Source organism: Delphinus delphis, chromosome 1, assembly GCF_949987515.2.
Source record: "Delphinus delphis chromosome 1, mDelDel1.2, whole genome shotgun sequence".
NCBI classification, from domain to species: Eukaryota; Metazoa; Chordata; class Mammalia; order Artiodactyla; family Delphinidae; genus Delphinus; species Delphinus delphis.
Window position 1 is genome coordinate 83,486,892 of NC_082683.1, and position 14,408 is coordinate 83,501,299.

The following is a 14,408-nucleotide window of genomic DNA, read 5'->3' on the forward strand; positions in this document are numbered from 1 at the left end:
AAGAGAGGATGGATTTTCTTGCCTTACAGCTTCCGGGGAGACATGCTGTGGGAGTCTCACTGCTTCGAAATAATTCGTGGATGTTTTGTGAAACCTTTTGACCTGGCTGGGAGCCTGGGGCTTTTGAGCATTCGAGAATAATAGGCAGCGTTGAAAAGGAGTGGATAGAATGTTTTATTAACTGTAGCTATTTTTATTAACTGGAGTCAGGGGAATATCAGAAAGGATCAGAATTTAGGAATTCTTTGAAAAGTCTTTATTTTACATTGGTTTTATTTTACATTGCTTCAATGCTTTACTCCATGGTGTAACAGACACTGCATTTTCTGCCCTAACAAATGAGAGGGCCAAGATGAGGCTTTGAAATTTTTATTTGTTGTTGAAAGTGGGGGGAATATGAGTAGGAGAGAGATAGAAGGAGAGTGAGGGAGGCTAGGCGGTAACAGTAACTTTTTTTGAGAGCAATTTCTTTCCTTCAAAATTTATACTATTCACAATAAAGGTTCACCACCATGTATCCCTCTCTCCTAGCTATACTGACTTTATTGTAAATTTTATCTACAATGCAATTCAATAGGTATGTTTTGAGTACACCTATGTATAAAGCAGGTACTAAGGTGTGTAAGGATTTAGAAATAAGTCCTATGGAGTCTTGGCTCCATAGTCTCTTGGTTGGGCTTGGTTCTCTGCCATTTGTAGGTTTATTACTCTCCCCACCCTCCATCCCCCAACCCCCAAACCCCAAACCTAATCTTTGTCCTTAGTACATGAAACTGTTAGGAATTTTTGGTTATAAGCAATAGAAACTGATGCTAGCTAATTGAAGCAAAAGAAATATTTATAGAAAGATGTGCAAGTTGCGCATGAGATCAGAGAACCAGGTTTGGATCAGACAGGAAACATGCAGCTCCAGTATTTCTGGATAGAAACAACTACCCAACTGCCTTATCAGAATGAAGGTGCTAGCTCAGTAATAATGGAATTTTAACTGTTTCACTATTATTCTCACAATTCAAATTCTAGGAAGGAAGTATCTGATTGGCCAGTTAGGGTCACATGTCTGTCCCCTTGGCTGGAGATGATAGGGCTGCTTGGTTAATAGACATAATATACCACAAGAGGAGAGTAGATTGTCAGAAATTGGGATCTGTTACTAAATTATGATGGAGTAGATGCTGGGCAGTCAGGGAAAAAAGCAACAAATGCATTTTACATTATAATAAGATAGACCAGAGACTCTCTTCCCTAACTCCAACCTATGTTAGCTTCTGAGCTGGGTCGTAGAAGGTATAGGAACTTGGAAAAGGATGCTGCTGAAACAAGGGGTCAGGGGAGAGCTGAACCCACCTCTTCTACTCCCCACCCCGACATGAGGGACCCATATCCACCCAGAGGAAGAAGCATTATCTCCCGAAATTGGTAGAGGGGCCTCCTTGGTGGAGAATTGCTTGGCCTCTGCCACTGGGACACATACTCTCAGTGTGAGGCTCCCTTTATGGAGTCAGCTGCACATTGGAGAGGCAGTAAGCCAAGCATGGTGGGGCCGACCCCAGAACACAGGGCTTCCTGCTATTCCACAGTCAGGTGCACTTTAGAGCAGTCCATGGTGCTGACCAATGGACAGCACATGCTATACCTGTCCTTCTGGAGCATGTCTGGCCTCGATGCACAGGATCCACACAGATCATTTTGTGGTGATAGCTACCCATTTGGCCCATACTCAGGTATGGTCCCTGAGGTGACTATAACCTGCTCTACCAAGCCTGTCCCACTAGGGTGAACATCCCAGACCCTCCTCCCACTACAGTGAAGGGGCCTGACTACCATGCCGAAATCAAGAGAGAGCCAGAAAGAAAATTATGAATGTTTACACTGTCTCAGCATTAAAAAAAATCCATTGATGGTGTGATTCTAGGCTTGAAGACCCAAGTTTTCCAGAAACAGAGCTAGTGCCTGCTTTATTTCCCTGTAACTGAGTCTGGACTTTTTAGGGACTGAATTTCCTGCTAGTAATCTCCTGGCTTTCACAGGTGGGTCACTGATACCTACCATGAAAACTCTCCAGTGGATATCACATACTTGATTGGAGCAATTAATTGAATATATTTTATGTACATTTAGTGTGCACGTATAATGGATTATCCCTGAGATGAGTGAGGTAAGGGTCATAGGAAACAGGGAGTAAGGATGAACAGTCAAGCTTGTGGTCCCACTTCCATGCTCTGTTGTAAGGAAAAATCATGGCACAAAATGAATAGGGCCGCACACATATGTGATTTGTAGAGCTTAAGTAACAAACCATGTCATGCTGGGATGAGCTGTGACTAAGAAACTGTATAAAGAAAATGAATATTGGGGTTCACCTATGGTGCTGATCTTCACTTACATCAGAAGAGGACTGACTAGAGGTAGGATGAATGAGCTATTTGTGAGGCAGAATAGAAGAAACCCACAATGTTTTTTTGTTTTGTTTTGTTTTTTTTGTCTGTTTTTTTGCGGTACGCGGGCCTCTCACTGTTGTGGCCTCTCCCGTTGCGGAGCACAGGCTCCGGATGCACAGGCTCAGTGACCATGGCTCACGGGCCCAGCCGCTCCACGGCATGTGGGATCTTCCCGGACCGGGGCACGAACCCGTGTCCCCTGCATTGGCAGGCGGACTCTCAACCACAGCGCCACCAGGGAAGCCCCCCACAATGTTTTTTTTTTTTTTCTTTTTTGCGGTACGTGGGCCTCTCACTGTTGTGGCCTCTCCCATTGTGGAGCACAGGCTCCGGACGTGCAGGCTCAGCGGCCATGGCTCACGGGCCCAGCCGCTCCGCGGCATGTGGGATCTTCCTGGACCAGGGCACGAACCCCTGTCCCCTGCATCGGCAGGTGGACTCTCAACCACTGCGCCACCAGGGAAGCCCCCCACAATGTTTTAAAAAATATTTTTGACTATAACTCACAGTAAGAATTATGTTTTACATTGCGGTTCTTATACCCCTGCACACTTCCCCACACTCTCTTGGAACAAATGCCTTATAAAATAAAGCATCCTTTCTACATGTGATATACTCTGGTAGTCTCTATTCAGTTCTATTGTATTCTATACTTGCCCATTCAATTTCCTAAAAAAATGCTGATTGTGAACCATTAGATTGAATTCAGGACCCACTAAAGGATCACAACACATAGTTTGGTAAGTACTACAAGGCAACTGAGTAAAGGTTCTGGAATCTGTTAATCTAGGTTCAAATCTTGATTCTTCCATATTCTAATTGCCCTAAGTAACGATATGTTAGTCAGTTTGAGCTTTCATAACAAAATACCATGAACTGGATGGCTTAAGCAGCAGAAATTTATTTTCTCACCATTCTGGAGGACGGAAATCTGAGATCAGGGTGCCAACAATGGTTGGGTTTTGGTGAGGATCCTCTTCCTGGCTTGCAGACAGCTGCCTTATTGCTATGTCCTCACATGGCCCTTCCTTGTGCGTGTGCATGGAGAGAGAGGGGAAGAGATCTCTCTCTTCCTCTCCTTTTAAGGCCACCAGTCCTACAGGACTCTTATGATGTCATTTACCTTAATTAACCTATTAAAAGCCATATCTCCAAATTCAGTCATAGTGGATGTTAGGGCTTCAATATATGGATTTTAGAGGGACATAATTCATTCTATAAAGTTGGATAAGTTATTTAACTTCTCTACTTCTCGGTTACTTTATCAGTAAAATCAGTGTAATAATATAGTGAGTTTGTTATTCATTCATTGACAGTATTTATGGTTTATTCAATAAGTGCCAAATCCAAGAGAAGAAAAACAGAGAAAAATCCTTACCCTATAGGACTGTTCTGAATAATAAATGAAACAATGATTGTAAAGTGTTTTGCAAAATGTAGTGTTCAATAAACATTCGTTGTTGTCATTGCTAATTGGTAAGAGACACACCTAGTTGAACTTGAGTCCATCTGCTGCAGAAGAGCTATCTCCTGTCACATTATGGGTGAGATGATGGGTACTGTTGTTGTTAATGTGGGTTCAGTAAGACTATCCACATGGCTTGAATATGCTCTTCTGTGTGTTCTTCACTCGCCCCAGAGAGTCAGGTCCAACACTGTGATACGCCTGTATCAAGATATACGGCATGATTTTCCATAACTGAGATGGGTAGGAATCATAGGGACTCATAACTGAGGTGGACAGATAGACATAAACACAGCTCTAATGCATCAGTTCAGTGCTATAATAAAGTTATGAACAAAGATCTGTGGGAGCAGAGAAAGAGGAGATGAATTCTGCTTGAGGGTGGGAAAGGCTCAGAAAAGTAAGATTTGAGCTTTTCCCTCTTAATTTTCAGGTAAAAATTTAGGGCAGAAGGTGAGGGTATTTTAAGCAGAGGTTTCCTCTGCACTGGAACAGTGCAGACAAAGATGCATGCACGTGCCTGGGGAAGGATAAGGAATCCAGTGCGGCTGGAGCAAAGTCTGAATTCTGTCTTAGGAGATACAGAAAACAAGCTATCAGGGAGTTTTTAGCAGGAGGGTGTCCGGCAGTTGGGAGGAAAGAAGCAGGCATTCTAGCTGGGAGGCTGTTGTAAAGCAGGTGAGAGACAGGAGGGCTTAGCAGCTGGCTGTGGGAGAGAAGTAAATACATGTGAGAGCCATTTAGAAGTTGAATTGATGGAACTCGGCTTATTGGATGTTGGGAATGAGAAAGTTGGAGGAGTCAAGATGACCTTAAGATCTTTCACTTTGGAAATCAGAGGGGCCATGATCTGAACAGGAAATGCAGATGCAAGAGTGAGTTTAGGGAAGATAATGAGTTCGTGTTGGACATGTTGAATTTGAGTTTTCTGCATGGTTTGTATACTCGATATCTTTGTGGTGAAGAGAGAAGTAACCATAGCCTGATTAATGATAGAGTGTTCTGCTTCAGTAAATTGCTAATAAACCCATTAACCCAACTTCCAAAGAAAAGTTATATTTGAAAAAGTTGAGTTTGAAAAGTAATTTGAATGTCTGGCTGTAACTGAGTTGCCGGCAAACTGGGAGGCTAGAACCTGCCATCTTGCCTGTTTCTGATAGTGCACACACTGTTTCTTTATTTAGAACCTCTTACCAGTATCAATTAAACCCCAGTTAAAGTTGACATCTCTTAACCTTGCATTGGATCAAATTCATCGCTACAGCAGAACCCATATGGCAGAGAGACAGTTGTAGGCATCCATTCATTGCTTATGTAGAGTTACTGGCCCAGTGCCAACCAGTAATCACTGCTTTTTGTTAATAGACATGTTTGCTTTACAGTCATTTCTATACACAGGGCTCTGGATTAATTAGATCAAAATCTGTCATCCATCTAAGAAACCACAAGAACTTACTCTCTGTGCTTCTGAGGGAAAGGGAACAACAGATTTTGGCAAATTTAAAAAATGCATTTGCTTGTTTCCATAAGAACTTAGCAGACTATCTAAATAGCCAGTGCATAAGTAAGTTTTGATAATTAATAAGGAGCATAGAGTGGGTCGGGGAGTTAAAGATGAGACCTCAAAGGAATCAAGGTGCGATCTTTCTCGGGATATGAGTTAGTTGATTTTTAAAAGCATATTTGTCTTTTGTATTTGTTTGCCTGAAAGCTGACAGATTTTGTTTGGGAGTGAAGAGAGCCCCCCTCGCCTTCAGGTCAAAGGTTTGTTTAAGTTGAAGAAATAGCCACTAGGTTTCTTTGCACTCAGGTTCGAGTGGGAAGAGAGGTGACCTTCCAGGCAGTTCTGTAGCAGAGCCCTGCTGTAACTCTGCCTTTAGGTCCACAGCCCTGAGCAGCCTCAGGCTGAGGCCACTGCACCTTGGCACCTTCTGCTACCTCGCTAATGAAACCCCCTTAGACATGCCTTATGCTGAATCCTTCTCTGAAGTCACTATTTCCAGACCAAGGTTCTCTTGCAGTGATACAGATATTGTTTGCTGTTTCTTATATGGGAGCACACAGAGATTCAAACAGTATCCCAGAGTTTCCACCCTATGTATATGAGTAACTCAAGTCTAGTGCCTGTCACATATTTATTGAATGAAGGAAAGATGGAGGTAGAAAGCAGAGGAATGAAACCCACATCTGTGCAATGATCGCTGATGGTTCTTTGATCTGCATTAGAAAAAGGCCCCAATCTGCTGTATACGTTTGATCTCTTGATTAAAAAAATAAATCTTTGCCATCCAGGGTTTTAAACAAAAGGTTGATTAGCCTATTATTTAAATCATACAGGTCGTTGCAGACATGAATCTTGCATCCCTAACAATTTCCCATTTCATTGTTTCCAACTACCACTTTGTATTTATTGATCTCTCAGTAATTAGTTCACCATCTAGACATAGTGGGTACTTAGAGACTGGCAGGTTGAAGTTGATAGATCTTTCCCTGCTCTCCATGATTCTTTACTTATTAAGCAGCTGTGTAAAGATCACACAGTAACCAATCCAAGGTCAGCATTGTTAGGAAGTCCTTCTAGGGACCTCACTCTCTTTACCCACCTTGACCACTGCATCCTAATCTCCCCAACAAGAAAGCAGGAGCACCGTTTCGTTGCTCAATACTAAATGAGACCTTAATCTCAATTGTGGTGTAAAGTTACCCAGTGAAACTGGCCAGGGAAAGGAAGCAGTAGATGTAGGACAGACTAGGCAGCTGCAGAATAGATGAGGGAAAAGTGGTTAAAGACTTCATGCTTAAGAGAAGGTAGAACAAAGAAGACATCAGGGCTGATCCCTGAAGAGACCACCAGGGCTATGGATCAGGAGTGTGTCAGGGGAGGTCAGGTAGAGCCAGGAGAATAGTATCCATGTACAGTTGGGCCTTGAACAACGTGGGGGTTAGGGACACTGACCCTAAGAACAGTCAGAAATCCTAGTATAATTTATAGTGGGCCTTCTGTGTCTGTGTTTCCTCTGTATACACGCTTCTCCATCCTAGGATTCACCCAACAGATCGTAATATTTACTATTGAAAAAAATTCGCGTACAGCTGGACCTGTGCAGTACAAACCCGTGTTGTTCAAGGGTCAACTGAAGTTCAGTACCTGTCGCTGTATCTTATGTCTGATTAGCTGATTGTCAGGTAGACGAGGGCAAATGGCCAAGCGGTATGCACACAAAAGCTTGCTGGAGCAGTGTTACTGGGGAAAACTTTCTGAGCTGGAGCAGCAGCTCTGTGCAGGTCCGCCACTGTCCATTGCATTCCAGGGTGGTACATAGAGATCCAGCAGGGCCAGGTGAGACTGGGGCTGTCAGCCTTAAACAGCCCCACTGGGCCCTCCTTTGACAAAGTCAGTGGTGTGGATGTAATAGTACTATGACATGGCAGAACCCTGACTCCAAACTTATCTTGCCAGCTCAGTGTTAGTAGTGGAGGGAGAGCCAGACTCTCCCTGTGGAGTCAGGAAGCCGAGTTCCACGTCTTGCAGTTGGATCTGTATACCAGGGCAAACTAGGGGAAGGATTCACCACATCTGCTTCTTTGATGCCAGCCTTTTCCTTGGCATATTGTGTGTGGGGTCCAAGCTTGGGGTTGACCAGGACTGATTGTCTTAAACAGTAGGCCATAGCTAGCATCCATGGAATGGCAGGAGCTAGATTTTTTCTAGGAGGCCAGAATAAGTGGGGGATCGGTCTTGGGCAAGCCAACACTTACCTCTCACCAGCTGATCCAGCGTTGTTTTCATAAGTTATCAACATATTCTGAGAAAGACAGATGCGGAAATAATAGAAACTACCATTTATTGAATGCTTACTATGTACCAGATACCTTATTGAGCACTTCACTTATGAAAGAGATCAGTAATTGATTGCAACACTTAAAGTATAATAGCATTATAGGTAAGGCAACTGAGACAATCAGAGATTAACTAACTGGCTCAAGATCATTCAGTTAATCAATGACAGAGCTGGAATTTATACTCAGGAGGTCAAGCTCCTAATTTTGCACTTATACTGCCTCATTGCCTCTAATGGATTTAGTCTTAAGACTGTGGAATCCGTTACATGTTCTAGTGGTTCTCTTTCTGGAGAGAATTCTTGTAGTTATGAAGCTCAATAATAGATATAACATTATATTAAGAGCATATAGGTATGCTATGTGAAATACAGATAATAACTATTTAACCTTTTTAGCAGACGGTTTCTTTGTTTTGCTTCTGTGCAAAACTGACTTTGCTTCTGCCTGCTTATTCCTTTGGTAGTTGTCTTTAAATTTTAATATGCTTAACAAAGTCTAAAATTAATCAACATCTTGTGATCCTCCTGAACAGTATATGGAATTTAGAACAGTGTACTAATGGCCTTTGCCTTCCTAGTTTCCATGTTATTGTTACCTAGTATTTTAATTCTGTCATTTGTAAACAGTCCAATATTAGTCATTGTTTTGAATTTTTACTCTATTTCAATCAATGCTTATTTAGGATTACTGATGCATTTGCCAGTTTCTTTGCTCACCATTGTTTCTTACAACACATTCATTTCCCTCGAGTTTGATTTCCTTCTATTGAAGGATACACTTTAGTTGTTCTTTCACCAAAACCTTTTTCTTAATCTTAGTCTAAAACATTTTATTTGATCTTCATTTTTTTTTTTTTTACTGCGCTGCACAGCATGCGGGATCTTAGTTCCCCGACCAGGGATCGCATCCGTACCCCCTGCAGTGGAAGCACCAAGTCTGAACCACTGGACTGCCAGGGAATTCCCTTGATCTTCATTTTTAATAATAATTTAGCTGGATAGAAATCTTCTAAATTGACAGTTATTTTCTCTCAATACATTTTCCCCCCAGCTTTATGGAGATATAATTGACATATAACGCTGTGTAAGTTTAAGATACACAATGTGGGGCTTCCCTGGTGGCGCAGTGGTTGACAGTCCGCCTGCCGATGCAGGGGACACGGGTTCGTGCCCCGGTCCGGGAAGATCCCACATGCCGCGGAGCCTGCGCGTCCGGAGCCTATGCTCCACAACGGGAGAGGCCACAACAGTGAGAGGCCCACGTACCGCAACACCCCCCCCCCAAAAAAAAGGATACACAATGTGATGCTTTGATATACATATATACATATATTATGAAATGATTACCACAATGAGGTTAGTTAACATATCCATCACTTGAGTAATTAAATTTTAGCAACTTCAAATATACAATACAGTATTGCTACCTATAGTCACATTATATTCCTAGAGCTTATTCATCTCTCTCACTCCCCCATCCCCACCATCTCTCAGCAACTATTGCTGTGCTCTCTGTCACTATAGAATACTTTACATTTTCTACAGTTCTATATAAATAGAATTATACAATACATACACTTTTTTTTTTTTTTTTTGCGGTATGCGGGCCTCTCACTGTTGTGGCCTCTCCCGTTGCGGAGCACAGGCTCCGGACGCGCAGGCTCAGCGGCCATGGCTCATGGGCCTAGCCGTTCCGCGGCATGTGGGATCTTCCCGGACCGGGGCACGAATCCGTGTCCCCTGCATCGGCAGGCGGACTCTCAACTACTGCGCCACCAGGGAAGCCCAATACATACTCTTTTTGTCTGGCTTCTTTCATTCAGCAAAATAATTTTGATCCATTCATGTTTTTGAGTGTATCAATAGCTTATTTTGTTGCTCAGTAGTATTTCATTGTATGATGTGATAGCTACCTTTGTGTGTTACCTTGACTGGATCAGGGGATGCTCAGAGATCTGATGGAACATTATTTCTAGGTATGTCTGTGAGGGTGTTCCAGATGAGATTAGCATTTGACTTGGTGGACTCAGTAAAGTAGGTTGCCCTTCCCGTGTGAGTGGTATCATCCAATCTTTTGAGAGCCTGAATAGAACAAAAATGTGGAAGAAGGTACTGTGTTGGAGGCACATTTGAGAGAGCCCAGCTGTCAGTGCTACAAAGGGGAGGTTGGAAGGACACAGGGAAGAGAAGGATGTTCATGTTTAGGAGGTGTGTAGCCTGGGACAAAGCAAAATTTGTTCCCATTACCCTCATATTTTTATGCAGGTGAAATTTGGTTAAAATTTCTTTCTTTCTTTCTTTCTTTCTTTCTTTCTTTCTTTCTTTCTTTCTTTCTTTCTTTCTTTCTTTCTTTCTTCCTTTCTTCCTTTCTTCCTTTCTTCCTTCCTTCCTTCCTTCCTTCCTTCCTTCCTTGCTTCCCTCCCTCCCTCCCTCTCTCCCTTCCTTCCTTTCCTCCCTCCCTCCTTTCTTTCTTTCTTTTTAAAATTTATTTATCTATTTTTGGCTGCATTGGGTCTTTGTTGCTGCGCGCGGGCTTTCTTTAGTTACGGCAAGTGGGGGCTACTCTTCGTTGTGGTGCACGGGCTTCTCATTGCGGTGGCTTCTCTTGTTGGGGAGCATGGGCTCTAGGCACGTGGGCTTCAGTAGTTGTGGCACGTGGGCTCAGTAGTTGTGGCTTGTGGGCTCTAGAGCGCAGGCTCAGTAGTTCGGCACATGGGCTTAGTTGCTCTGCATCATGTGGGATCTTCCCGGACCAGTGATCAAACCCATGTCCCCTGCGTTGGCAGGCGGATTCTTAACTGCGCCACCCAGGGAAGTCCCACAAAGGTCATTCTTGATCAACAAATATAAGAGGATCAAGGAAAGCATTTGGTAGGTGCCAGAGGGTCCAGGAATAGGTCTTCTTAAGGTTGAAGGACATAGAGGGGTTATTTTTGCATGCTGAGATCTTAGCCACCAGACACTAGTTCTTTTGTTTTGTTTTTTTTTTTTTTGGTACGCGGGCCTCTCACTGTTGTGGCCTTTCCCGTTGCGGAGCACAGGCTCCGGATGCGCAGGCTCAGCGGCCATGGCTCACGGGCTCAGCCACTCCGTGGCATGTGGGATCCTCCCGGACCGGGGCACGAACCCACGTCCCCTGCATCGGCAGGTGGACTCTCAACCACTGTGCCACCAGAGAAGCCCCAGACACTAGTTCTTCATCTCTGTCTCTTTCTGCTGCAGCTATGAATCTCTCCAAAATGCAGGACCTGGGGAATCACGCCAATATACTAGCTCCCAGTGATAGCTCTGTGTAGGGCAGTGAATGTAAGAAGGTGAAATGGGGTATATGAGAAGTGCAGGGGTGTGGTCTTGGAGGAGATAAGTGTGGTTAAGAAATACATATTGGGAGCAGATATTCTCTCTTTCTTTAAATTTCTCTAAATGACTCCTCTATATGACATCATGATCCAGACTCACTGAGATGGCCTGAGCTAGAATGTACTGGTGTTTATAATGAGAATAGTAGCTTTTCTCTATTCTTCTGAAATTTCTGCTTTAGCTAATATTTTCTTAGGGTTTGATTGTCATAAAACTGGAGTAAAGTCTTCAGTAGATTTTACTGATATGAAAAATGTATCTTCCTCCTTCAAAGGAAGTGTGTGTGTGTGTGTGTGTGTGTTTGTGCGATTGCCTTCTCTTATCACCATAGAAGGTCATAGTATTGCATTTTCCAGAACCAGATGGGGAAACTGGACTGATTGTGTATTTGGATACTTGTGTCTGGAAGCTACAAACCATAACTAATTAGTGACAGTTGTGGTTGCTTGTGACAGGAGCAAGTTTTATGGCCAGTGGACTTTAATTCCCAGAGTGCTACACAGCTAAGAGAAAACTTTCAGACAGAGCCCTGCTGGCTGGCAAACTGTGGGTACCTCTAAACATAGTATTTCTGTGGGGTGCTCACTATTCAGAATAGCATCTCCTATCAACACGTTAAAACTGAATATTTCTCATGTAAAACTTGACTTGTTGCTTGTCTTATTGAAGGCTGGATACCTGAAGGTTCCCATAGATTATGTTTGTGGCCTGCTCTGGTGATATATGTATAAATTGCTATGTTCCAAAGCTCAGTTTCTGGCCTGTTGTTGTCCTATAGAGGTTTTTAGTTTCTGCCACAAATAAAGGCTCTTTGGCTCACACAATGTCCAGTGTTGCTGGGAGTGGTAGCCATGTCCCAGAATCTATGGGTGGCCAGAGGTGTCCAGTGTATACAAATATGTACCAAGAAGTTCCCATCATGACACTGGATATAGAAATATTTCTATAAGGACAAGGTTTAATAAGCATTTTCAGACACCACTTAAAGACCACAAGGGAATTTGGCCTTAATAGGGCTGAATGTGCTCAGATACTATGGCCAAGAACTCAGGTGTTTAGAGCACAGGAGTAGCTAGTTTAAGACTATATAATATATTAAATTTTAATTACACTAGTTAATCCTGCTCTAATTCCTGGTTAGTTAACTGCTTACAAATATACAAGTTGGCAATCAGATTGTTCAGTATGACAGAAACAGCACAAATCCATTAGCAGTTCTGGGAGAAATGATGCAACATGCATACACACATATGTATGTATGTGTGTATGCATGCAGTTATATATGTTGTATGTAAATATGGAAGTAGGGTGGGAGGAAGAAATGTTAGTGGATTTAAAGTTTGTGGGGATTTTCTCTGGCTACCAATAGTTTATAGCTTTTCATTACGTGTGGACATCAGATTATGATTCAACCAAAAAAAAAGAAATATTTAAAGTTGAATACAGGAAACACTATAGAGTCTCCAGGGGTACAATGCCTGGAAGCTATTCCTTCCTGCACAGAACAATGTGGGTAGGATCAACAGCCGAGAAATCAGCGCCCAGAGATGTACAGCACATGGGAACTTGAAGAGAGTGCAAACTCCTGGTCCAGCTATCAGTCTGAGGTCAGCTCTGGCCTGAGGTGAGTCTGGACAGTGACAAAGGGGCAAGAATAACCAGAGAAGTCAGTAAGGCCCTAAAGCATCTTTTATCAGTGGAGATGTAGGTAACATGGTGCTTCCTAAAGCTAGAAGTTGGTTTAATACTAGAGGGCTTATTTAAAGTAAATAACCTCTTACATGATTCTCTCCTCACCATCTTCCCAGTGGCTATGGTTGTAATTCATTTCTTTCCTCCATCTTTTCATCTGAGGTTCAAGATATAGAATGCTGAGAATTCAGCAATAGGCAATAAAATTCCAATTGGGAAACTTTGCTTAGTGGGCTTGGAGACCTAAGGCAAATGACCAAAAGTAAAAGTTCTCTTTAGAGCAAACGTGCAGCCTAGTTTCCTAGGAAGCTCCCTCTATCAGCCTCCATGGTTGGCTGTTGACACCTTGATTATCTTTCCCAAACCTCTACCTCATCCCTACCCCATTTCTATCAACAGTTGACACATCTTCATGGAGAAAATAGAAGCCATCAAGTATAAACTCGCATAATTTCTTTGTTCTAACTCCATCCATCCTCATCTTTCTTCTTGACTTGGGCTAGAGACTAAGGTCACCCTACCCCATGTCCTCTTGATCTGCTCCCTCTCACTCCTCAAGCTACTACATCCACTCTACTGAAACTGGCTGGCCATTGTTACTACTGACCTTATAGTTGCAAAACACAGTAGCTATTCTTTAGATCTTTTATTTTGTAACATTTCACATGATTGATTGTATTCTTAGTTTCAAAATATCTTTGCATTGGATTTCAGGGTACTGTTTTCTTCTAATTCACCTAGTTATTACTGATTAATCTCTTTCCTTTTGTTTCTTCCTTTGACTGCTTTTCAATATCAGTGTATTTAGCAATTTATTAATTACAAAGGGAGAAAGAGTAACTTCAGTGGAGAATCCTAGCAGATACCAACTCAATCAAGTAATCAAAGTAAACATCATTAATGAGACAAATCAAAATTGTGTTCTACCTTATAAGATGCAATGAGAAGAACACAGCATCACTTCTGCGATATTCCTGTCAAAGATGCATAACCTGCTTCATGAAAAACAACAGAAAAAACCAAATGGAGGGACATTTGCTAAATAACTGGCTTGTGATCATCACAAATGTTGAGGTCATAAGTGTGAAAGAAAGACTGAATAGCTTTTCCAGACTGAAGGAGATAGGTGAGACATGAAAGCTAAATGCCATGTATGACTCTGAACTGTATCTTTCTGATCTAAAGGACATTATTGGGACAATTGGTGGAACTTGAAGGGGGTTCTGAGGATTAGATAGTAGTAATGTATTTATGTTAATGTCCTGATTATGGTTATGTGAGAGAACATGTTGGTAGGAAACATGTATAAAAGTTTTCTGGGGTGAAAGAGCATCAGGTCAGCAACTTACTCTAAAATCATTCAAAGAAAAGGTTCTTTGTATTTGCAATTCTTCTGTAAGTTTCAGGGTTTCTTTTCTCCAAAATGGAAAATAATTATATAAAAAATATAATCTGTGCTTTGGATCAGGACATCTAGGTCTGAAAAGAGAGTAGAAGAGATTGGTGTATAGTGTGGGGCATGTAGATAGGGCAAGGCTGCTTAAATGGGTTGGAATCTTGGACAGATTCCAAGTCCTCGAGTTGTAATAATTACACACTGAGAAAAAT